Source organism: Myodes glareolus, chromosome 23 (genome assembly GCF_982192425.1).
Source record: "Myodes glareolus chromosome 23, mMyoGla1.1, whole genome shotgun sequence".
NCBI classification, from domain to species: Eukaryota; Metazoa; Chordata; class Mammalia; order Rodentia; family Cricetidae; genus Myodes; species Myodes glareolus.
In genome coordinates, this window is record NC_142048.1 from 25,665,744 (window position 1) to 25,690,699 (window position 24,956).

At 39.7% G+C, this 24,956-nt stretch overlaps 1 protein-coding gene and 1 long non-coding RNA gene across 9 annotated transcripts in view; one reads left to right on the forward strand and one right to left on the reverse strand.

Annotated features, from left to right (window-relative positions):
* The window catches only part of Tenm3 (teneurin transmembrane protein 3), a 446,983-nt gene that overhangs the window by 127,142 nt on the left and 294,885 nt on the right, over positions 1-24,956 (forward strand). The gene's annotated exons all lie outside the window — the stretch shown is intronic.
* On the reverse strand, positions 484-4,013 carry LOC146890615 (uncharacterized). Its single transcript, XR_014998515.2, has 2 exons — positions 3,522-4,013; positions 484-1,674 (listed from the first exon to the last, which is right to left on the reverse strand). It is a non-coding gene; the product is annotated as an uncharacterized LOC146890615 (long non-coding RNA).

Here is a 24,956-nt window from a genome sequence, read left to right on the forward strand (position 1 = left end):
TTGTTCAACATGTTTAGGAGAATTCTGCAATTACATTTAATTACACTGCTATAATCTAGGCAACCATAGTCTGACAAAATGTCTCTGTCTCGAAATCTGGCCAACATTCCCAAATAGATGTCAACCATGAAAAGAGTCCACTTGGCTCATAGTCAAAAAGAGTATACTGTGAGGGTCCAAGACCCCAGACTCAAATATGCAAGAACAAAGAGTGTTTATTTACCAGCATGTGGGGTTGAACACCTATACAAAATGGCGGTGACCCCGAGAGGGGCTGACTTAGGCCTTGACCCTGAATGTAAGGGTGTTGTTGATTAATGGCCCTTTGTTGGGAGAGAAACCTGGTTTGGCCCTCTCAGAGAACTGGAACCTAAATTCCGTTGTAAAAGCCAGAAAGTTTACACCCTTCATTACCAGCAGCAAGTTAGGGTGTAGAGAAAAGGGGTGGGAAGAACAGAAGGAGACCAATGGGAGGAGTAAGGGTGGTGGTTGTCACATTTTATTTCTGTTCCATGAACAAGAAATAGCAGTGGTCATTTATGCTGTTGCTCTCCAAATACACTGCATCTCCCAGCATCTAACTCTTTTCAGTGTAAGAACAGATCTGTTTATTTCTATCAATCAAGTGTTGAGTCTGATTTCTCTTTATTAATAGCATTTTAATCCCAATAATCACTAACTTTCAATTATTATACTTAATTATGCTGTTATTATTACCATGACAGTTTGCTCTATATAAAATTAGAAACTGATATACTGTGTTATTTTAAATACTTAATATATATTATCATCCTCCTCCCTTTTTAAATTTTCAGACAGCTGTCTGTATGGTCCAGGCTGGCCCTCCAGTTCCCGGTCCTCCTACCTGATTCTTCCTCGTGCTGGGGCTGGGATTGAAGGCTTGAGCCAGTTACTTGCCTCGCATTTACTGCCTTCTTAAGGCAAGTCAGTTCATAAGTTTCAAAAGTGAATTTACACAGCATTTATTGAAAACTCAACTGATTTTCAGACTATTTAAGTTAATATAGTCCCATTGTGTGCATTCAACCAGTCATTAAGATTCCTATAAACCAGACTTTTGGGGAGAAACACAGTGTCTTCCCCATTGTATTTCCTTCCTTGTATTTTGTCTTTAGTTCGAAAATGACCAGTTTTCTGATACCGCTTTGATCTTATTCTTCTTCTCATCATTGCGTCGTATCCAGGAAGCAGGACTGACAACGTGGGCCAGAGACAGAGAGAAGCCAAAGCAGGGCGGAAGATGGCACTCGAACAGGGCTTAAAAGTCAGAATGTGTGAGGCAGATTTGATCAGCTAGTCAATATCCTACCTTGGTCATGAAGTTAGAGATCTGAGAAGGGCATTGAAAGTAATGTATGGAGGACTTTGAATCTTAAATATAAGTGTTTAGATGTTTATTAAGAATCCCACTGGGACTTTGGCATGAAGCAGGGATTCAGTTGGTTAAATTGCAGTAATGATGGACTTTTCTTACTGTGATCCTACTATCTCATAACTTCTGTTAAATAGCTTAGATTTTACAGTTTGTGATGTAGGCTTCCCAGTGGCGAGGCCTTCTGTATGCTGGTATCCTCGGAGCGTTGAACTGCTCCTGGCGTGTGATTGCTGCTTAGTGGATACTTACTGAGTTGGAAGAATGAGTCCACCAAGACCCTAGAAGATGAAATAACACTTTCGCCCTAGCTGTATGTGGATAAAATATGCCAGGTTGAGGGTTACACATAGCACCCGGCTCCTAGTTTGGTGTTCAGTCACGCACCCAACTCTCACGCAGGTGTTTCCATTAGCCTAATTGTTTGCTTCCGCCTTTCCCAGCCTCAGCCCTGTTTCTTTTCATTTCGTTTCTTCTGTGAAATCATTGCCAGCTCTCTCCTGCATAAGTACGTGTTGCTTCCTCTGAACGATCACCAGGTTGTATCAGGTTGTATCTACTTCCAGGCGGGGAGGGTTCAATCCTCCCATCATTCTGGAGGAGCTCCAGTTCCAGAGCCAGAAATAGTGTCTTCCCTTCTGATTCTACTTTGATCAGAAGGAAAAAAAACAGTACCAGAGGACTATACTCATGTTCTTGGACAGAAGTTGGAAACATAGAGTGAAATTATTTTTGTCAGCTTGGAAAAGACCTCTTAACTCTGACATACCTCCTGTTTTTTCTTTCTTTACAATCAAAACAATAGGAACAGTTAAGCGTTCTCTAGGTCTGTGGAATGACCTTGCAAATTCATGATTAGCTCATCATCTTGCACTTTCAAAGCAAAGGGAAGGAAAGTCAAAACGCTCTCCTGATTCTGAGTGGCAGGCTTGAGAGCACGTGCGTCACACCGAGAACCGTGGTGTGAAAGCATGGGGAGAGCTAGCCAACTCGCCGCCACTCCCGTCCATGTTCGTGTGAATATTAATTATTGTGTCTCCCGATGGTGCGTTTCTGTGCCTTAGAGCAGCACAGTTGATGGAGTACTTTAATCTAAGTAGTATCACGTGTGTATGTGTTTTATACTGACTTCTTTCCCCGAAAATAACACTCCTCATTACTAACCATAGTAACATAGCGAGGAGTAGCAGGTCTTTTGTGGGTGAGGAAATCGAGCCCTGGTATCAACATGCAGGATTGTCTCTGACTTGGGGTACCCTTCTTTAAATTAGAGATACTTACATAGTATTTAAAATAAGGGAAAAGGGTAGAGATGTGGTATGTTTTAAATAACGTGTTTCTCTAAATGGTGAGGCGGGCGGATCTCAGTGAGTTTGAGGCCAGCCTAGTCTACAAGAGCTAGTTCTAGGACAGGCTTCAAAGCTACAAAGAAACCCTGTCTTGAAAAACCAGAAAGAGAACGAAAGAGAGGGGGGGGGGGGGAGGGAGGGAGGGAGGGAGAGAGGGAGAGAGAGAGAATTCACATGTGACCCGCAGTTCTGATATTACTATAGCTTCTTGGGCTCAAAAATTTACAAATAACTGGCAGCTCAATTAGTCTCAAGGCAAATGAAGAATATTTAAGTGTGAGACAGGTTCGTGCTACGTCTGCACAATAATGCCTACTCCTGGAAGTTTTTTAGTTTAGTGTCTTAAAAGTTGTAACATTAGAGCCAGGTGGTGCACGCCTTTAATCCAGGCATTCGGGAGGCAGAGGCAGGTGGCTCTCTGTGAGTTGAAGCCAGTCTGGTCTACTGAGTGAGTTCCGAGCTTCACAGAGAAACCCTGTCTAGAAGACCCCCCCCCCCCCGCCAAAAAAAGGGACATTAAACAACAAAAACTTGGAGATGTTTATCAAGATAACTATATCAGAAAAATAGTTGTTTTAATTTATTCTTTAGTTTTGAGAATTTTATACATTCATATGATAAAATATCATTTCTACCCCCTCCCTACCTCCATCTCCTTGCATACCCCAACATGCTTCCTCCCAGCTTTGTTTGTTTTTGATGCCCTGCTAAGCACAGTTAGAGCCGTCCTTAAGTTCATGGGTATGGGTGGGGCCACCCACTGGAACCTGGAGGCTTACCTGGGGCCATGTCCTCACTAAAGAATGATTCTCCCTCCTGATAAGTGTCTACGGCCAGGAGCTCCTCAGGAAGTGGTGGGATCTGGATTTCATTCTTTCCATCTGTGCCAGGATTTGGGCCAGCTTGATCTTGCCTATAAGGTCTTTTGCAGGTACAGCCATTGTGAGATCATGAACACCAAGGCCGCCTCATGTCCATAGGACAGCACGTTACAGGATGCTTTCTCCCTTTCAGCCCTGCCGTTATTTCTGCCTCTCTTCGTGATCTTCTCAGAGCCAGAGCGTTGGTGGTGGTGGATTAATATAAATGTCCTGTTTGGAGCTGGGTACTGGGTCTCTTCTTCTCAGCGCTTGGACCGGCTCTCTTATCTCTCCATTAACTGCTGACCACAGCCCTGGAAAGTGCCTCTGACCAAAGGCAACCTCGCTTTTATTGTTGATTGCTCTACTTTGACTTATTTCGTTCCTTATACTTGTGAAATCATGCGTGTTTTTCTTTCTGTGTCTGGCTTATTTCACATAAAGTGTCCTCTGTGGGAAACAGTGGTCCTCACTTCAGAATAAGAGAATTCTCATTTCATAATAAGAGCGCTGGAGACCCAGAGTTGTGAAATCAAGACCCTTTATTTTTTGACCTTGCAAAGTCGGGCATCAGCCCAGAAGGGCAGAGGCACTGGGTGAGTCAGACAACGATCTTTCTAAACCCTGCACATGGCCAGTCCTCCCAGTTTTGAACAATCAAGAGGTACAATAGTACATCTTCCCTAGGTCTAATCTTTGCCCAATCACTTGAATTTGCATCTTCTCAACAAGATCCGTGTATGGATTCCTATCCACCTTTTACGATGGATACATTTGGAAATTTACGTGACGCATGGCCTTGCAGGCAAGGTTGCCAGAGAGTGTTCAGTGTGGGGTGAATAGTTAGACTCCAAACACTAGCAGGAACCTGGTGTTCCCTGTTCATTTATTTAGGTTCCCTGGACCTAAGCTGGTTTGAGATAGCTTTGAAAACGACTGCAGGGTTTGATGTCTAACAACGCCTTCCTCCTTCTCTCTTTTGCTCTTTGGTCTCATTTTCATATTTATTTTAACCTTTGAAATTGGTTTAAGCTTTTGGGAGGTTTTTTCTTCATCGTAGGATATATGGTCTCATTCAGCACTTAGAATCAGCTAATTCTGTTGATATAAATAATTAATCCAATGTGCATTTTTATTTATTATCTCTGACCATCAAACTGAAGCTGACTTAGATCCTGTAGCTGCTTGGTTCCCAGCTTTCAGCTTATTTGGAACTTCCCCCAAGGACTCCTGTACAGTCAGTGTGGACAATGGGATCCAAGGGAGCCTGATGTAGGGCTTTTAGTTTATGTTTGGGCCTGGACAGATTATGTCAGAGAAGCGCAGAATTCTGCATTGAGGTGTATTTTTTTTTCTTGCTAATAAACTTGTTAACTTCAAGAAATACTTCATGTATTTTGTATGTAGTAATATTCATGTCAACTGGTTGTTGTTGTTATTGTTGTTGTTGAACAAGAAGGTTTGCAAGTATGACCCTCTTTGCTCCCTAAATGGTCAGTATCCCATGGCCAAATGTGTTTGTTCCTCTGATGGTTATTGAATAAATGAACTCAGGTTGCATCTTAGAAGGTCTTTTGGCATATAACTCAGACACAGTGTCTGTGATAATATCATTGAGGGTTTGGGCAGGTGGAGGGTATATTGATCACTGGCTCTCAGGTGACTTGAGTAAAATACCCACTCAACCTATTAATTTTCTAGTAAAGTTTTCTTAAGAAAAGAATGAACACAATACAATACACATTTGCAGTGATTTTACATAAATTGCTAGGATAAGACAATGTTTTGTGGGAGCTATAGAATAAATATTTGTGTTCTTCCCAATTTTTTTTGTGTGAGGGTGGGGGTAGGAAGTGTGTTCACACACTTGTGAAGGCCAGAGGCACTTCAGGTGCCATCCGTCCACCTTGTTTCCTGAGGCGTGGCTCTTCACAGGTCAATGATTCACGGAGTGTGGGAAACTCATTAGCCAGCGAACCCCAAGAACCTGCCTGTCAAGGCCCTCTAAGCTGCTGGGGTTTGAAGTGCTTGCCTCTGCTCCCAGCTCTTCTGTGGGCCCTGGGGATTGAACTCAGTTCCTCTTGGGCTGCAAGCCCCTTACCCCTAAGCCCTGTCCCTATCCCTTCCCCACCAGTTTTGTTTGTTGAAACCTGATCCCTCGGGTGGGTACTTTGGAAACAGAACTCTTCCAATGGTGGAGCCCTTCTAAATAGGAGTAGTATCCTCAGGAAGGGGAGCACTCTTCGCCTGCCCTGCCCTGTGAAGACAACGCAGCAAAATGGCGGTCTGAACCAGAAAAACGGGTCTTCCACCTGGAAGTTGTTGAGACGTGGATTTTGGACTCCTCAGACTCAGAACTAGGAGAAGGAAATTTCTGCTGTTCATAATCCATTTAATTTATGGTGTTTGGTTCACGCAGCTGGAACTAATATGCGAGATCAGTAAATGAGTATTTTTGCCTAAGTCTTAGGGCATTATAAAAACCCACCCATTAGTTGCAAAGTTAATACACTACTGGAATATTCGGTTCAGTGTGATTAGATTTGGTGAGTACCTACTGTGTGCTTGATATCAGTACTTATTTAAGATACAAGAGATTCACTTACACACATACAGTGAAAAAGAAAGATAAAGCAATAGTTTTCACATCTTCTAAGTCATAAATGTTAACCAATATATTTACTAGATATTTCAAGTCTTTAAAGTTTTAATTGACTTGGTTTCGGTTCTGTCTCTTCAATAGACTGAAGGTAGGTTTGTGTCTCACTTCTGCTGTAACATTTTGTGGACATAGAGACACGTCTGGAGCTGCAGTTCAGTGGCAGCATGCTTGCTCAGCACGGGTGAAGCCCTGGGCGCGGTGCTCAGTACCACTGCATGGCTGAATGAGAGAGCAAATGAATGGGTGAAACAGATAACGCTAAGTCAGTGTTGATCTGATGGCTTGCTTCATATTTTGGCGTTCATCACCAATGAATCCATGAGAAGACAACGAAAACTCCTTTTGAGGCCAAGAGAGATTCTGTATTAATTTCTGGTATTCCCTTCGCCCCCACCTTTTAAAAGATTTTTGAAGGTGTCCTGGTCCTGCTGTCACAAATACACATTGAATTGCTTAAAACATTTGGGTAATTTATTCTTGTGGGGTCACAGGCTAGATATCTGAAATGAACTAGACTTCAGCAGAGCTATGTGTCCAGCTGTTGAAAGTTCCAAGGACATCCAAAGACTGTCCCTTTGCCTCTTTCAACTTCTGGTGGCTGCAGAGTTCTTATTTCGTGACTGGATTCCAGTCTCCACTTGTCTTCCTATGACTTTCCCCCAACACCTCTTTGTGTCTTTCCCCCATCTTACCAATTCCTCATCCATTGGCTTGGAGACCGAGGCTCAATTCAGTGTGACTTTGCCTGAACTGATTATATTCTGGCTAGACCTTACTTCAGCTATGACCACATTCTGAGGGTCAGGGTGTGTGTATCTTGGGGGAGGATGATTTCAAGCCATCGAAGAAGGAACGCAAAGTGGCAAAGAAGTTGGTAAAAACTGGTTGTCTCTGCTAGGACATTTTTTCTTTTCAGTTTCCTATTCGAAACAGATACATTGCCAATTGCCCTGCATTTGGATTTCTGTTCTTTTTAAGATATTAATCTGCACAATCTGACCATGTGTTCTTTCATAGAACCACTGTGCATTATGGAAAACCCAGTAAGAAATGCATGGAGTTCAAGTGTTTGCTGCTCACCCAGAAGGGAGATTAGATTTTCGTTCTTTGCTTCTTTTATGTTTAAGAATTTGAAAAACGAGAGAGAAGCAAAACTTACTTTGAGACTAGCATACTCTGGCTGTATCATCCAGGGAATGTAGTTTTGCATGACCCTCCCGCCTGATGCTGCAATCATTCGTTATGATAAGCTTCGTGATTGTGTTCTGATGGCAGCCAGTCCCCTCCACGGTGACCTCATAAGTTATTTTTAATGAAAAAAGGACAGGAAAAGAGAGCCTTATCAGTAAGACTTCTTTGTAATTTAGTTTGAAATTATCCTTGGCTTTTGAGTGATTTTTTTTTTTGTAATACGAACTATTTATTTATACCGGAAAATATTTTGTAAAAAAAAAAATCATCATTTGGATAAACATGAAATCATGCTCTGAGAAAGTGAACAGTTATCTAGGTCAGGAATTTCAGTTTTATCATCATCTTTCAAGAGAATAAATGACATACTGGAAGGCTAAAGTGCTATATTCCCAAGGAGTGATGTATGAGATCTTTTCCTGTGAGCAGATATTGGTTAATTAGATATCAGAAAGGCCTTTGCAGTAGAGTAGATTATAGAGATAGTAGAGAAAAGCCTCAGGCACACAGTGTCCCTGCCTTATAATTTGACTTTGGGTCAGGCCAGCCAGTTGAAGAACCTGCACATGTGTCATACTGCATGTGTATGTTATGTGTATGTCTTACACATATATAAACCCTTCTTGGTGAACACAACCTGTAAAGATCCCATCACGAGGGAGACTTAGAACGTGATCTTCTTTAGAACGTGGTCTTCTTTAGTGGCGTGGAGGATGAGAAGGCATTCTCAGGCAGACACTTCTTCCCAGTATTGCATCTAAGATATCTCAAAGCATGTGGAAGAGCTCCCATAAATATGAGTGTTTTTAATTATGAAGTATCTTCCAGGAACATTCTGGAAAAAGTAGCAGAATTAGAAAGTTGGAAAAAGCCTCATGTGGCCAACAGTGATAAACCATGCACTGAAATTATTGGAAAGTATGATTTTTCTGTTTTACCCTGGTTGTCCTGGAACTTGTGCTGTAGACCAGGCTGACCTTGAACTCACAGAGATCCACCTGCCTCTGCCTCCCAAGTGCTGGGTTTAAAGGCATGCACCACCACCTCCCCACTAGTGTGAATGGTTTTTACGTACTGTAGGACCCTGGTCTGGGTCCTTATGGTTGTCTGTCTTGCTGTATAGTCCTGTGAGCCATCTATTCTTAAGAGAGAGTAATGTATGTTTGATCAAAAAATAATTTAAAGCAAACAGATAAAAATCAATCTCCAACTCATTAAATCCATATTTTAGAGAAAGTATTTGTGCTGTAATGATGCCCAGTCCTTTATGTGCTGACTGAAAAAGTGAATTTAAAATTAACTTTTTTCCTCCTAGTAACCAGGGCATCCCAGGACAGTTCACACAACCCAGTTTAACCCACAACGTGCCATTCCTCAGAGATGATAGCTCTCCTCAATTCCACTTCCAAATGCCAAGAACTCAGTTTCTTCAGCTAAACATTGACTTCAATTTAACCACATAAATGAGGGCAGGTAGCCAGTTCAGACTGCTGATAGAGAAGAATAACTCTGATTGGCTGCTGAGAGGAGAAAGAAGGGTCCTGGGAAATTTAAAGGGTCTTTGATTCATCGTTGACACAGCAAATTGTATTTTAAGGACTAACATTGCTACATAAACCTCTGCAATTCTAGGCTAAGAGGTTGCAGCTAGAGATTGTTCTGTGTACTGTAACATGAGGGGTCTGCTTGTTTGTGTTTCTGTCCTGCCTGGCCCCCCAGCTGTTTAGTCCCAGAGAATAATCACACTGAGATCTCTATAAGTTATAAAGCTGATTGGCCCATTAGGTCTAGCCTCTTACTGGCTAACTCTCACAACTTGATTAACCCATTTTTCTGATCTATGTTAGCCATGTGTCTCAGTACCTTTTTCAGTGGGGCAGCTCACATCCTGCTTCTTCGGTGATCTGGACAGGAGTAGAAGGAATCAACTTTCTCCTCCCCAGAATTCTCCTGCTCTCTTTGCATCATTTCCACTTCCTGTCTGGTTTTCCCACCTACACCTCCTGCTTGGCCAATCAGCATTTATTTAAAACATGATTGACAGAATATAGACAATTCTCCCGCACCAGTGACCCATTATATAGGAAGCTGGCGAAAACCCTCCATGGGGTGGGTCTGTGTGGAGACTTTTTGAAGTGGCCTCAAACCAAAGTTCTTCATAACCCTCAGGGACAGGGCAAGACCTTTGCATATGTGTGAAACTTCTTTCCTTGAGTACATCAGACACAGGATTTAAGTAAACTAAGTTTGGGTTAGTGTTTTCAGAGAATGAACTGAAGATTGGCATTGCTTTCCTCATGTAGAGACCTCAGTAACAGAGTCGACCACATTGGATAATGTGAGTAAAATTGTCCTTGCCTTGATTTTATTTGCATGTCTCTCTCAGTGCCCGGATTCTTGTGGAAATTTCTGTGTAGTTAAGTGACCAAAAGCTAGACAGCCAAGAGGGATAAAATAAAGATACTTTCAAACAAGCTTAATTATTCTAGGTATCATAAGACTCCACATAAGATGCTAGAACCTTCAGAGTATCTAGAACAGTGTGAAATGTCCTTCTAGGTTGCTCAGAGGATAAATGCATTGCAGTATATATACAGTGATCTCCCATCTCTGTAATGTTCACTTGCATATTAGTATGCACATGTGTATGTCTATATTAACTTTAACATAAGTATATCACCTACAAATATTTCTTAAGAAATCATATAGCTTAAGGATAATTACAGGTGAATAGGTCACGTAAGAAATATTTCTTAAGATATAGCTTATCATACATCTTATTCGTCCATACTCTTAAAAACTGTATTCCACAGTTGACTTTTATTTTAAAGCCTCATTAAATCATCATTATAACCAAAGATAATTAAGATGATTTATTTTAGTCGAATGTATTTCTCTGGACTCATCCTCTCTGTCTCTATATCCAATTAAACTTTCTCCAAAAGTTAGAAGAGTCGTTCATTTTAATTACTAAAGATACCCATGGGGGAATTCCTTGAGTGGACTCTTGAATTTCAAGGGATTTTTGTCTTGGGAGTAAATTATCTAGGAGAGGCTATAGCCTAGTTCTCCAATCTTTCTCGCGTCTTGAACTTTGCGCAGCACCCTACACGCGTGTAACTTACCACCTTTTCGCCTCCCAAGCCTGTTCATTATGCTGTCTGCACATTTTTATTCACAAGCATGGCAAGAAGTCTCTTGCATGCTTCGGACCCTACATCAGCCTCCTTTCTTCCTTTTCCAGCCCATAAGCGTTGACTTCATCTTGTCTCGGTCTCTGCCTGTTTTCCCTGGACCCAAATAACAGCTGTCCACATAGTCTAGGCACAGATTTGTCCCCGTTCCACAGGTTCTTTTAAAAATTATTACTCAGCGTCTGTTGCGATGTTTACTTCTCTTCTGAACGGGCTGATTTTTACCGCTTAAAACTTTTATACGTGCATTTCGCTGCAATCAGAAAAGGTAGCTTGGAAGGGGTAACTTGATGGTGTACTTTGAGGATTTCTTTGCATCTTAGATGGCAATCATCAAACCTCTGCTTATGTACTTGAAGAATTTAGATGAACAGAGTTCCCTGTCACATACTTTGAAATTGAAATCTGGTTTTTGTCACAAATAAAAGCAAATGCAAAAGATCTTCTCCAGTGTGTGGCAAATACTGATATTTTGACTAAAAACGCAACCTTACAGTTCCGAGTGTCCTTTAATGATAAGTGCCAAGAACCCAGGCAGTTTTAGGCACCCCATCATTTCCTTACGCATAAGCTCAGAAACTTGCGTGGAAATATCTTTTCTTTAAAAAAAAATCCTGTTTTCATTCCATTGTTCCTTTTATTTTGATCTAACATACCTTTATTTTTGAAATATGTATGTGATATATCTGCATCTCCCTTTTTGTATGTATCTAGAAATGTAAAACATCTTAACAATGTATATATATTTAAATTTTAGAAACGTGCTGTAGCGTCTGGTTCTAAGAGTCGACACGAATAGCCTGCCCTGAGTTTAAATCCAATTACAGCACACACTAGCTCCAACACCAAAACACATTTTCCAATAAAAGTTATTATGGTGCTTGTAATGTTTTGTTTAATTGGGAAACTATTTAATTGTTCACTCCTTGGCTGTCCTGGAGTAAGGCATTGCCTCACGGTGTGTTTCTCGCGGGGTGCCTTTCAGTTTTGGAGGGAAGGGGGAAAAAACTCCACTATGCAGAAAACACTTCAAGGCAAATCAGATCAAGGCATGAAACTGGTGGGTGTGGCTACTGCTTAGGTTTGCATAGTCTTGTGATTTTGTTCTGTGTGCACAGGAGCCTGGCGTAGCACGGGAAAGAGGCCATTGGTCTTGCAGATGGTGCATTTTGATGAATAAGCAGGCCTATATTATAAGCGTTAGTATACATTAAAGTGCATTGTAATTGGACACCCACATTTGCTCCGTATCCATTAATTGAAGCTCTTATTTGCTAACTCCTTAGGTGGGTGAGTGCAAGTCACCTGGAGCGCTAGTTAGTGGTGTGTGTGTGCGTATTCAATATGAGGCAATGTTCATGTATTTTAGGATATCCAGGGTCCCCTGATCCTTGCTCTCCAAATGCCAGAGCTATTTTTCGAATTAAATAGACATTGGTGGAGAGGTGGTTCCCCTGCTAATTGCTCTGGCCGCTCTTGCACAGGAACAGGTTCAGGTCCCAGAATCCACATGTCTGTGTCTGGTAGCTCACAGACAGTGGTAACTGCAGTTCCGGCAGGCTCAATCCTGTCTTCCAGCCGCAGTGTCTGCAACAGCAAGTACCCATGTGGTACACATAGGTAGGTGTAGGTGAAACACTCACTCACATAAAACGATACAAATCCAGAAGCAAGATTACAGCACTGGCCAGTGTTTTAAGATATTGCAACCCCCTCCCCCATGATATCCTGTTTTTCGTCTCTCAAGCAAATAGTATTGTCCGTGACTGAAACTCCCAATATCCTTTTAAACCTGACTTGAAAGGAAGGTTTTAAAAACCTGTTAAATGGCTAACGTCTTGCACTGCTGTTTGGTTCCTGTTCATTTTTGTGCTTCTTAAAAGTTTTTTGTTTCTTTCTGTGTTTGATATGCAAGTTCAAGCCTTCTGGGTTTTCGCCAGAGACATCTAGCTCAATATATAATTTTCATTCATGTTAATGTTTTGATATGATGACTTTTCCTTCATATAATATGACTACTGTGGCCCCTACTGTTTTTTTTTAATGGGATTCCCTTCGTTTGTTTATGCCTTCAGGTTTCCATATAGCCTTCTTGGTGTATCTGCTGGGTGACACTTTTGGTCTTCACGGGCGCAATGTGTTCCAAGTCACGTGGTGTCATCCTCCTTAGACCCTCCCCCATGTACACCCCAGTTATATTGGTCTATTAGTCTTACTTCTTCGGGATTTCCCTATATGAATCCTGTGATGCTTCAGAGGTCTCCTGGGCAGGACAACATGAGTCCATTTGCAGCTTGTCATAGCTCCAGTCAGTACAGCACGTGTTCATCTTTGGGTTTCAGAATGTGAGGGGTTCCTTTATCTGTGGACAAGTTATCTCTCGGCTCAATATGCATCCATCAGTTCCGTTCTCACTAGGAGTGGATAAAAGTCATTAGGGGCCTATGTACAAATTGTCATTTCTATTTAACTTGGTTATTCATAAACCTTCTTCCTTTTAAAGAATACATCAATGGTTTGCAGATTATATAATTATAGGATTCTTAACGGTGGTGCCTTATTAAATGAGACTATGACAGAATACTGTAGACTGTAAATTAGATGTCATAGAACCTTACTTGATTCATGATGCTTAAGACTGGGAATTCTAATATTGAGTTGTTGCATCTGGTGAGAACATGTTGTTGCCTTAAAACATGGTGGCCAGTAACACAAGGCAAGAACAAGAAGGAAAAGGGGGTAGGAGAGAAAGAGAATAGGGAAAGAAAGAGAGAAGAAAAGGGGGCCAGACTCCTCCCATTTTATAATTTACTTCTTGATATTTTAATGGCCCCAGTTCATTAGAACAATGTCCCCCCAAGTGGCAGTTAAATTTCATTGACTTTTGGAACCAACACTCAAACCACAAGAAATGGAGTATCTAGTGTCTATGTATATTATATGTATATTACTCACTTAACAATAGTGTTTCTTTTGTTCTCTTTAGTTTTGAGCAAGTTTAAATACTCAGCAGAATTGCCGGACGGAGGCTGTAGTAAAGAAATCCCATCATTTATGAGAGTGGATGTGTCTTTGCATGATGGATGTTAGAAGGAAATGTCATAGCGCTGGAGGAAATTTTGTAAGCATTTTGAAGTTCTTAAAGGATTGAAACTTTAGTGGCCTGCATTATTAGAAACCCCACAGTCTCGCTAATATGTAAACATACTTCTTTATTCGGTTCATAAATACAACTTGTGGAAATGACAAGCGGTATCAGGCCTGAACTTGGGGATTTAATCTTCAGTGACTAAGTTATCAGACGTCTTACCTTTCTGTAGTCACAAATGCTTTTCCTATCTGCCTCTACTGAACACTTACAGGCGTCCATCTCTGTCTTCGTTGGATAAATAATAATTTGGTGTCTCTAAAGCGACGGAAATAATTGGATTCCAAATCAGAATCTAGGCTTTGCAAGTATTGTCCTATTCAAAGTCTGATCTCTGCGCTCCAGACTCTCTTGTGCACTCAGCTAACTTCCAGCTCAAGTGCAAGCCGTGAGCTGGTCTGACTTTGCATGATCTTGAAGACAGGCTCCCGCTGTTACTTTTCCGCTGTCTGAATACGGCATTCACTGTTCCTACCCAAGTCCCTGGAGCTTCACCGGACTCCCTCCAAAGTGACCTCCGCTCACCTAAGTGGTGTCCCCTCTGACAGACTCCCAGTCTTGCTGCTTGCAGAAATGCCTTTCCTTATCTCCTTATCTAAAGCCATTCAAACTCTACCAAGTCTTTACTTTTCCTCTGTTTCCAGATTTTAGAAACAGATGTAGCCTCTTCCCCCCTCCCCCGCCCAGTCTCCTGTTAGTCAAAACAGATGATGTGGTTGTGGTTCATGCATATGATTATTGCAAAGTTAACTATCTGAGGTTGTGAGGAGAAAACGGACTGGGGAGGAAATAAAAAGTTAAGGACCAGCTTTTTTTGATGCTGCAGAAATATATATTTTTATTGCTCATTTTCTTTTGCTTTTCAGTATTGCCCATTAAGTCGTGGGTCTCACACATGGCAAGCGAGTGCTCTGCCCCTGAGCCAATTCCCCATCCATTTTTGCAGTTGTGATTCTTGCGAGGCAGAGTCTAAGTTGCCCACCCTGATCTCGAGCTGACTCTGTAGCCAAGACAGACCTTAGATATACAATCTAAGTCATACCTTAGATACGAGTCTTCCTGGCTCAGTGTTCTTGAAGAGCTGGGATTACAGATACATGCCTCAGTATTCCTAATTTCTTTTTAAGAATTAAAAAGCGTTGACTTTTGGAATGGTGGGTGCTCTTAAGAATGTGACAGTTTAGTAGCCATTGCTGTTTCTTCAAGATGTATAAACTGGACAGTCACATGTGTAATTTCTCCAGGGTTTATGATGCTGATTTGATTTTCTGGGTTTATACCTGCCTTCCCTAAACTCCGCATCAGTTGCAGGAGTGAAGTGACCAAGTCTTCCAGGGACAATGTGTGGTCTTGAAGATCAGCTGTTGTAAATCTTATAAGAATTCGGCAGGAGGGGCCGAAGAACTCCCCTCCCATGACATAGGTCAGTGCTGACATTGATTCTGACACTTGAATCTTCTGGACTATTAACACTGTCCACATTTTGCAACTTAATCTGTTTCATAGAGGCCCGATGTGCCTGCACATATACGTAATTCATGAATATTTAGTTAGTATAAGGTTTAGCAGGAAGCTTAGAGCCAAATGTATTAGTTTTTAATTTAGTTTCTGACTATGTGATATACTTCTCATAGAAAACACTTAGCTGGGGACTTGCTTACAGTTTTGAGAGAGTTAGTCCATGGCCAGGAAGGCAGAGAGCACCACGGCAGCAGGCGCAGGCAGACATGGCACTGGAGCAATTGCTGAGATTTTACATATAATCCACAGGTTACAGGCAGAGGGAAGAAGACTGGATCTGGTGCGGGCTTTGAAAACCTGAAAGGCCCCTTGCAGTCAGTCACACACCTTCTCCAACAAGGCCTCACCTCTTAATCCTTCTTAAACAGTCTGCAAACTGGGCACCGAGCATTCAAGGGAGCCGAAAGCCACCCTTCCCATTCAAACCATCACAATGCATAATCACCTAAGAAATAGAACTTATGTTTGAAATTACTTCTTCCTCATGTCTGCTCTACCAGCAATTCAGTCTTGTTTTCCTTCTCGTGAGTCTGGCTTTGCTACCTGCATTTGACATCTGCTTCAGAGCGCTGCTTTAGGAGGAATTGTAAATCAGTTGCTGTGGAATTTTAAGTGTCTTCATAATTTTTAATTCTGACAGATATCATGGAGCGTTTACAGCCAGAAGACCATGTTTAAGAACAGGTTTTCCTTGTCTTTTCGCACACATCCAGGCTTGTTTCTCATGACTCTGTGCTCAGCTTCTACGGGGTCTCCATCCGGATACCACAGGGTCTCCATCTGGTGAACACCCTGTATCTTAGGGCAAAATCAAGATGAAAAAGAAATATTGATGAGACAATGCTACGTCAAATTGTAATTTCAAGGATGATAGCATAGTGATTATTCTTCTAAAATTAATTTAGCCGTCTTTTGTTGCTGCTCTGTTTCATTGGTACTGTTCGCCTTCCATTAGTTATTTTGTTTGGAGACAGAGCTTGTAGTTCAAGTTGCCCTCAAATTGATGATGTCTTACCTCTGTTTAAGACTGCATCTTGGTTCCTGTTTTCTTCAGATCATTTGATTTCCTGAATGCCTTTACACACAAGAACCTTAGAAATGTCCAGACAGTAGTGGAGTTGCCATACCACATCTGTGTAGAAAGAGTGCTCGCTGGTCTGTGTCCTAGCCAAATGTTACATGTTCAAGCCCTTGTAGAGACATGTATGTGTAAGACATGCCTCCCCCTCTTCTGGCTTTGCTGTGCTGAATCTTCAACTTCGATTGACACTTCTGGACAGAAGAGCCTGATGCCAAATAAAAATAAACAAGTAAACAACAATATCAAGTATGGTTTCTTTCTTTCGGTCAATACAGGACTGAAACTGGTAAAACAATAGATGTACTGTGAATCTTTTCCGTTTGATTTGAAACCCCTCTCCCCAGGGGTCTCTGCCAGCCTGATGCCTTATCTGGATCATCTCCCTATTGTGTTCCAGAATTTTCCTCTAAGATAAGCAATGTAAATAAATTCCATAAGCTCACAGTCCAAGTTGTTTAATCAGTTTTGTAAGAGGCGCAGCATCACATCCAAGATACACAGTGTTAACAACAGTTTGCTTTCGGTACCGTTCTTCAGTGGTCACTCCTGAGAGCATTATTTATGATTATGGAACTTGAATGTCGAAAATAAACTAAAGTGTAATGAACAAAGTCAGTGAGGATGTGCTAGAAAATACCGAGAACGCAAAGTGACTAGTTTGGCACAAAGCAAAGCAAAATTTAATTTAGTTAGAAATTATATATACTTTGCTATCATGCAACATATAAATTTTCTGTATGGCGGTGACTTTTCATGTTATAGCTCTCAAACATACCTGATTGTTTTTTGGCATTGACTACTGTCTTTCTGATCATCAACTGTTTCTCTGAAATTTAAGGACTGTCACCTTTTACTTGCTTAGAAATTTGAATTTTAGAGAGCACAGAGTTACTTTATAATTGCGTTAATCCAGTTTTGAAGTACTGAAAGTGTTCTAGCTCTCTAGTTTTTTATAAACCCACGCTAAAAATAACAGGTCCAGTGAAATGTAGTCTAATGCTGTGGTGTGTAGGCAAAGCTTGCTTAGTTTTCCGGTGTCCGGTTGGCTCTTTCTGTGTCCTTGAGACACCGTTTCCAGCTTTGGGGTTATTCATTCTGCTCATGTCATTCTTAACAAGATTTTAGCAAGTAAAATTTGAGCTTCATATTTGGAATTTTATTTTAGTTAATGATTAATATCCTGTAAAGAAGAAGCGTGGCATATGGCACCAAATTTCGCTGTTCTATTTTTTAAGATCTTTTTATAACCCTCATCACGTGGTTTCATAATCGTAGACTTTCCGTCCTCATACCGTGGCTTCGTTCTTTGCCACCAGAGGGCAGTATAAAAATTGATTTTTGTTAATAAGCATAATATCACTTACACGTGCGCGTGCGCGCGCGCGCACACACACACACACACACACACACACTGTTCTAGGTGTCACACTGACTAGCAGATCTAGCTACTCTCCTTCATCCGTCAAGGAAATACACGACTCCTAGATTGTCCTCTTGCCATTATAGGTTGTTAATTTGAATATTTCCTTTTTTGTCCTCAGTATTAAACCTGCTGTGCTAGTCAAAGCGTTAGCCAGTCACATAGGCCTAGAAAGTCACCGAAGCACTTTGTCTTATTAAAATGTGGATTATTTGGGGAAAGGGAGACCTTTGGAGTTGATGGTTCTTGGCTAAATTTTATTGGCTATATTTTTATTTGGCATGGTATAAGAGATAACACATTTTACTCAGAGGGTCTCTTGTATTTTAATCTGCTTCCCAATTTTATTGAAAATAAGAGTGTGAAGACTGTAAGACTTAACAAGTAACATAATTTGGGGGCTAATGCTTGCACATATTTTTGGTTTACTTAATATGGTAAATTTTCAGGTAGTTTCCTATGAAATATAAAAATGCCCTCTTTTAGCTTGCCAACTTGAAAGTCTCTGAGTTTCAAAAGAGGATACAGTTATTGATGGCTAAAAGTGTTATAATTCTCTATTAACACTATGCGTATTTATAATTAGTTAGGTTCTAGTAATTAGCACAAAATACTTTTAGGAGCTAGTTAGGCACTGCTCTTATCCTATTTTTACCTACCTTTTATTTATTTTTATGCATTTAAATTCATTAATTTGAAAAGTATAAATATATTTATCATCGTCAGCCCACCATCCCCAAACACTATCCCCTCAACTCAGGCTTATAAATACTTAATTACTAGATCTGAAAGTGTTTCGTGTCTTGTTAAAAATGCAAGGCTTGTAATATTGAATGTGCAATTTTGAAGAAATGAGGAATGCCATTTGTTTTTATTAAGCTGGGATTTGAATGTTTGAGAAAAGCATTGAGGGAGGCATTTCTTCAGAAATTGAGGTAATAATCTGCATTTGTAGTGTTGAAAATAATATTTTTACAGTAAGCCATTCTTTATAAATAAACACAGAAGTCCATGTTTGCAAGGGATATATTTGCCTTCTGTGTCCACTGATAAATTCTTGTGGATTTTTTGTTGTTGTTGTTTTGGTTTTTTGTTTTGTTTTGTTTTTGCTTTTTGGTGTTTTATGTCAGATCTTTCACTCTTTGGGGAACTGTACATAGCAAAAGAAACACCAAAAGAATTAGAAGTAAATTTTGTTGATCTCTACATGAAGTTATTCTCTTGTGGTGGAGATACTGATTAACAAATTTAAGATTTCCAATACATAAGTAATTTTTATAATGCAGTTTATTCTTTACAAATGAGACAATGAACGAGCTGGTGAGAAACCATCTCTAGAAATTCCAATGGGCATTCAGGAAGTACGGAGGGCAAAAGCAAGCAATGGTGATATTTTAAAATGGAATCTATATTGCAATCCTGCTTATGGCTGATAATAGCAAGAAATGTTTGGATATGTTTTCAGAAATCGTCTCAGCGATTATTTTGTTTTAAGAATTGACGTGTGGTAGACTCTTAAGGCAGTTTTGAAGATAGCCCATTTTTGTTCTCTCGGAGTCGGGTAAAAAAAAATCAGGTATTTTGGATCTGCTCTGCTTTCTTAGTGTAATTGGCACTTGAAGTAAAGAAGCACTCAATAATGACATTGTTCAGATGAAATTTTGCGATTTTCTGTGGAGTCAGATCGATCCTGATGTTTCTCTATCACAGTCTCTGCAAATGAAGGTTTCAGACCAGAGCGGAGTCACAGGGCCCTTGGCAGCGTTCGCCGTGTGTGGACGTCTCCTAGAGATGCAGTAGGCCAGGGTCCTAATGAGACTCTTCAGAATTATAATTACTCAGTGCCAAAGTGAGAAAGAAGCAGTTTTGAAGAATAATTTTTGGAACTTAATTTTCTAGGCCTTTTCAATAACCCATACAATATTAAACTTGTTTTCAAAAGGTATATCCAGCTACGTGTATTTGAATGATTAGTCAAAAAATTAGTATTAGTAAAAATGAAAACTTAAAATTTGCCTTCTTATTATATTTTGGAAATTTTCTACGAAGACAGAAGAGGTTATTTAATGAACAATTATGTTGTAATATCTCTCCGCATTTTAGTAAAAAGTACATAGGTGTTGTGTGAAATTTTCTTCATCTCCCGATTTTATCTGTAGATTTGTGTGGTGGGTTCCCAGGCAATCATGCCTGAAGTGTGGTTCAATAGCCAAATCTCAGGTGATGCACTTGAAGCCTTTGTTTGAGGGGACAGAGAATTGGGCACCTGGAGAGTGATTTTTGAGGCTCATACCGGTTCATTTTGTTGGTTTTTTTTGAAAGGTTTAGAGAATTTCCATTTCTTCCCAGTAAGTCTTAAACTGTTTGAAGAGTTGTTTCTGTTTTAAAAACTATAATCATCCAATTCCTTTTCTCGGGATCTTAATTAAAAAATTTTATTTTGCCAAAATGACAACTTATACTAAAACTCCCAATAATATTTCAAAGATAACTTTAAGTCAAAATTTAGATATATATTTAAGTAAATAAATAGAAAAAACATACCACCTTCTGAATTAAGCTTTAAGTAGGACTGTAAATGAGACCAAAAAAATCCAAACCCAACATTAAAATATGTTATTTATTGGACACTTTTTAACAGGAAGCAGCACCTTAGCTTCTGTATTAATTTAACCCTGACTATTCTGATATTCTGTATGTTTATTATCTGAAACTTTAAAATACAGAAAATATAGTTTCATGTGAAGGTGTCATCACTTCGTATTTGTTCTAATTTAAAATATATGAGTATAAAAATGAAATACAGAATTATAATAACTTCTAACTCTAAATCAGTGGTTCTTAAAATGTTCATCAATGTGTCAGAGGTGATATTTGTTGTCTTCAATTTTCTCTCTTCCTCTACTTATATTTGTTTATTTATTATATAATATGTATTACTTATATATTATATATTTATCCATTATATTATCTATACATTATATTCTATATTAACGTGAGAGAGAAAATGATACCATATCAAATTTCCCCAGTACAATGAAAGACATTGTAAAAAATGTTGGTGCTGTATTTTAGTTGATTATATGTGTTTTATTTTACTTTGTTTTTGTTTCTTTATTTTATTTTTTGAGACAGGGTTTCTCTGTGTAGCTTTGGCTGTCCTGGAACTCACTCTGTAGACCAGGCTGACCTTGAACTCTTAGAGATCTGCCTGCCTCTTCCTCATAAGTGCTGGAATTAACGGCATGCACCACCACCACCCAGCAGTTGATTGTATTTAGACATCAAGCATCAATTAAGCTTTTATTTTAGTATTTTCCTCTCAATCTAGAAACTATACCATAAAGTATACACCGAAATTTATTAAGCAATGTATTTAAATTAGCAGAAAATACAAAGATAATTTTTAAAATTATCTAAATTAGCTTTTATTTGGATATAATAAACTAGAAGCATTTATTGAAAATATATTTAAAAGATAATTATCCATTTACTATATTTACATGTTTTAATTATAATAATTTATAATATATTCTTTGACATTAATGCAAATGAAAACTCTTTTATTCATATGAGATATTTATTATCTATTCTGTATACATTAGTACGTACATACACATAGACTAGTTTTCTTCCTATTACATAGCGTCAACACAATAGAATGTAGACACCGACAGCAAGCTCACTGCAGTAGAATCCAGCTAATGTTACTGGCGAGTGGGTCTTTGTGATTAAATTTTGGCATTGCAAATAGAATCTTCACTGTATTTTTAAGTCAGAAAGAGAGTTCCACACCCTTTTAAAGTTTTAACGTGATTCTTGTTGCTCACCGTAGCAAAGGTCTACGTATAGCATCATCTTGTCACAATAGGAGAGCGTCGCCTCTGCGACGCCTGCATTATTTGAGAGTACACTCCCGTGTCAGTTTTGTCTAGGAATAAGTGGATATTACCTAGGAATGCGCCTATTGTTTTGATCTTCTCCCATCAGACGTCTGTTTTGTAACCTAGTGTATTGTATTGAACAGAAATAGTATTACAATAGCAGCAATCCTAGGGAGCGGTTGCTGGTGTAGGTCTCCAGCGCAGGGGTTAATTTAGGATTTCAGATTCATCTTCAGTGTCATTCTTTCGGGAGTCAGTGCAGCTTCTTACATGCCTTAGAGTGAAAGCTTTTCATGGAACCTATGAACATTACCCAGATTCTTGTAAGAAAAGTACATGCTTAGTCTTTATATATTTTTTTTTCTTTGTGAAGGAAGACATCGCCACAGTCTAATGAGGTACTCACCACTGCATCTTTTATGTGTGTAACCAGATGTTGTTTACCTGGCATACCTACAGAAATGGCATTTTGATGGGAAAAAGATAGCATTGTGGTTGTCTCCGTGGCGACACTGTAACTATGTCAGGATTGGGTATAGCAGTGCACGTGTTTAGTCCCGGTACTGGGGAGGCCAGAAGGGAAAATGGAGAGTTTGAGGCCAGACTGGACTACATGGTGAGTTTGAAGATAGTGTGGGCTGTGAATAAGACTGCCTCAAAACAGGAAATGATATCATTGTAAAACCAAGGACAATTTTATAACTTTTTTGTACATAGCTGTTACATGTAGGGCAATCTGTCTTTAAGTAGGGACAAATTACTCTTGAACAAAAAGGTCCTAGATACTTTTCCCTTCAAGTCAAATGTCTTGTTGTTTAAATAAACTTCTTGTTTAAAATGAAAAAAAAAACAGGAAATTATTTTCCACTGGCAATAGAAGGTAGAAATAAGGGGTGTGTGTGTGTGTGTGTGTGCGCACACACACATGCACACATCTTTGGTTTTCCATACTCTTATTTAATATCCCTGTAGTAATGACATATTGCAGGGCAACCACAAACTAGCAGTTTAATTTTCTGTTGTCATTGCACAGATAATAAAATAAGCCTAAATGACCACTCCATTGAATTTCTCAGATATTAGGACCATTTCAACACTAATTCTGGAAGAGAACTGACCTTTATTTCTCAGTAAAGCTGAAACTATCAATAACAGATGGAGCCATGTGCCATCGTATATAACTCAACAAGGGATCCTATCCAAAAAGGCACAGAAATGTAAAAATGTCATCACTATAGCCGCTAGAATGCCACTGAGTTCATGGATGTGGGATGGTGCTTTTCTTCTCTTGGTTTGTTCCCAGCGTAGATCTGTGTCTGTCACACACTGGAAACATTGCTAGGCACTGTTCTAAGCACTCTACACAGATTAATGCCTTTACTTTTAATATAACCCTATAAATTAGGTACTATGTTCATCTTCTGCTTAAAAAGAAACTTAGGCTAAAGATGTTAGCTAGCCTGCTGAAGGGCACACAGCCACTTGTGAAGGGGATGGATCTGAATCCAATCATAGTGGTTTAAAAGATTTAGTCTTCCATCATTGTCAGGCTGTCCTCCTAGTTAGGCAGCGAGGCTCTCAAAATTCCATTGGCTTTGCTTTCTTGATTTCTTCTTCATATCCTTCGAAATAGTGTTAATATTTTTACTTTGTATGCCATGTAGTTATTAAAATGCGTAGGGAGACTGGAGGATGGTTTTTAAAGTTAGTTGATATAAATTGCCTTCTGAACGGTATTAATTAATTCACAAAACATTCAGGAAATAGCAAGAAGGATGACATTAAAGAAAACCTATCATTTCTGGATTTGGTAGCCCTGCGAAATGTATTCAGATCATGCAAATGAGTCCTTAGTAGACGCTAATAATTGAGTGATTTACTGTTAGTGATCTCAAAGCCTACTTGAGTTGGAGTTGGAAATTATTTATGGAGTTACAAGGTAAAATTAACTTTAAAATAATTATAGTTGACAATAAAAATTATCATTTAATAGAGTGTAGTAAGTTAACTGTCACGAATCCTCACTTAAGCTGTAATTGTATCACTTGAACTGAATATAGCACATAACACTTTTATTTAAATAGTATTCTTTCCACCTTTTCTATATTAGCAATATGTTCAAAAACATGTCTTATTTTGCACATGTTGCAGACAAAGATACAGTGTGTTCCTTGCAGACAGCAAGAAATTTAGGATTTGTATGTGGATTTGTCTTCTGGAAGTGGGTGAGCAAATTGCTTTGACAATGCTACTTAAATTTTTAGGTGTTTTTCTTTAGGTAAAACAAAATGCATTCTTTTCTTTACCTACAAATATATCACTAAAGACTGATTAACGGACAGGAGTCCTTCATTTCATATTGTTTGTTCGTATTCTAAACAATATAAGCTGACCAATTTAAAACATAGGAGTAGTAAGGGTCCCTTTGCTCAGTGGTAACTAGCTTTTTATTGAGCAATTCCAGTGTCAGATATGGTGTGTGAGCCCCTTGAATACACTGTTGAGGTCTCTGTTCTCAGGGTGTTTGTAGTCCATAGTGGACAGAGGCAGATAGTGGGGAGGCCGCAGAGTGACCACAGGGGACCGACAAGTACAGGATTCCCTGGGGACACAGAAGGTAGCCTGCCTTGATGGCCTCCATAGTCTTCACGTACACAGTTGTGTTTGAGCTGGGACCTCGGCAACAAGGAGAAGCAGACGAGGTGGGTGAGAAAAGTCAGCAGGTGCAGGAATGGATCGCAGAGAGGGCGCAGTGAGCTGTGTGGGGACTGACCTCAGCACGGGGCAGGAAGGGAGAAGCGTGAAGGCCCTTAGAGGCTGAATCCAGGCTCTGGACTTTATTCTGGGGCTAAGAACGAGCCACTGAAAGATTCTTGTCAACCCCGTCAGCCTTTTAAAGACCATCTTTCAATCAGAGCCTGGTGTCTCAGGCCTATGAATCCTAATGCCTTCAGCAGGAAGGTCACCCCGAACTTAAGGATAGATACATAGTGAATTTCAGGTCAGCATGGGTTACAGTACAACACTCCATTTCAAAAGGCAAACAAGCATCCACCGAAGCAAAACAAAAAACCCAAGGGGGGAAAAAAGCATTTTAAGAACTTCCTTTTTTAATAAAGAAAGAAATATTCTTTGTTGCATTCTGTTCTGTATAATTATTTTGTTTTTATTTATTTATTTTTTGTATGACATTTTTTTTTTTCCTGTGACATCCCTAAGGGCACTGAAGAAGTTCTTCTCAGTGTGTGGTTAG